Source organism: Penaeus japonicus, unplaced genomic scaffold (genome assembly GCF_977035675.1).
Source record: "Penaeus japonicus unplaced genomic scaffold, GWHDUDI00000001_assembly GWHDUDI00000020, whole genome shotgun sequence".
NCBI classification, from domain to species: Eukaryota; Metazoa; Arthropoda; class Malacostraca; order Decapoda; family Penaeidae; genus Penaeus; species Penaeus japonicus.
The window spans coordinates 40,553,960-40,554,787 of record NW_028234422.1 but is presented as its reverse complement, the minus strand read 5'-3'; positions in this window follow the sequence as shown (position 1 = coordinate 40,554,787).

The following is an 828-nucleotide window of genomic DNA, read 5'->3' as shown; positions in this document are numbered from 1 at the left end:
CTTCTTCCCTTCCTCATTTTCCTATGTCTTCCTCTTCCTTTTCTTCCTATTCCATTCCTCTTTCCTCTTCTTCCTTTTCTCTTTTTCTTCCTCTTCTTCCTTTTCCCTTCCTCTTTTTTCTTTTATCTTCCTCTTCTTCTTCTTTTTCTTTCTCTCTTCTTCCTTTTCTCTCCCCCTTCTTTTTATCTTTCTTTTCCTCTTCTTCCTTTCTCTTCCTCTTCCCCTTCTTCCTTTTTTTCTTCATCTTTTTCCATGTCTCTTCCTCTTCTCTTCCTCTTTTTCTTCTTGTTCCCTTCCTCTTCCTCTTCTTTTTCTCTTCCTTTTCTCCTCTTCTTCTTTTTCTCTTCCTCTTTTTCTTCTTGTTCCCTTCCTCTTCCTCTTCTTTTTCTCTTCCTTTTCTCCTCTTCTTCTCTTTCTCTTCCCTTTCCTCTTCTTCCTTTTCTCTTCCCTTTCCTCTTCTTCCTTTTCTCTTCCCTTTCCTCTTCTTCCTTTTCTCTTACTCTTCTTCTTTTTCTCATCCTTTCCTCTTCTTCCTTTTCTCTTACTCCTCTTCTTTTTTCTCATCCTTTCCCCTTCTTCCTCTTTTCGCTTCGTGTTCCTAAAGTGAGCATCTCGAGCGCCCATGTTCAAAATGCACCACTCCACAAACGCCTCATTTTCACGCCTCCTTCTCTACCTAAAGACATTTTTTTTTTTTTTTTTTTTTTTTTAGTTTTCATGGTTTCGTTCATGTTGCTTTCTTCACTTATTTGCTTGTTTTATTCTTAATTTATTAATCTATTCGGTTATTTATCTATTTAGTGTCTTTCTGATTTTCATTTTTTTTTT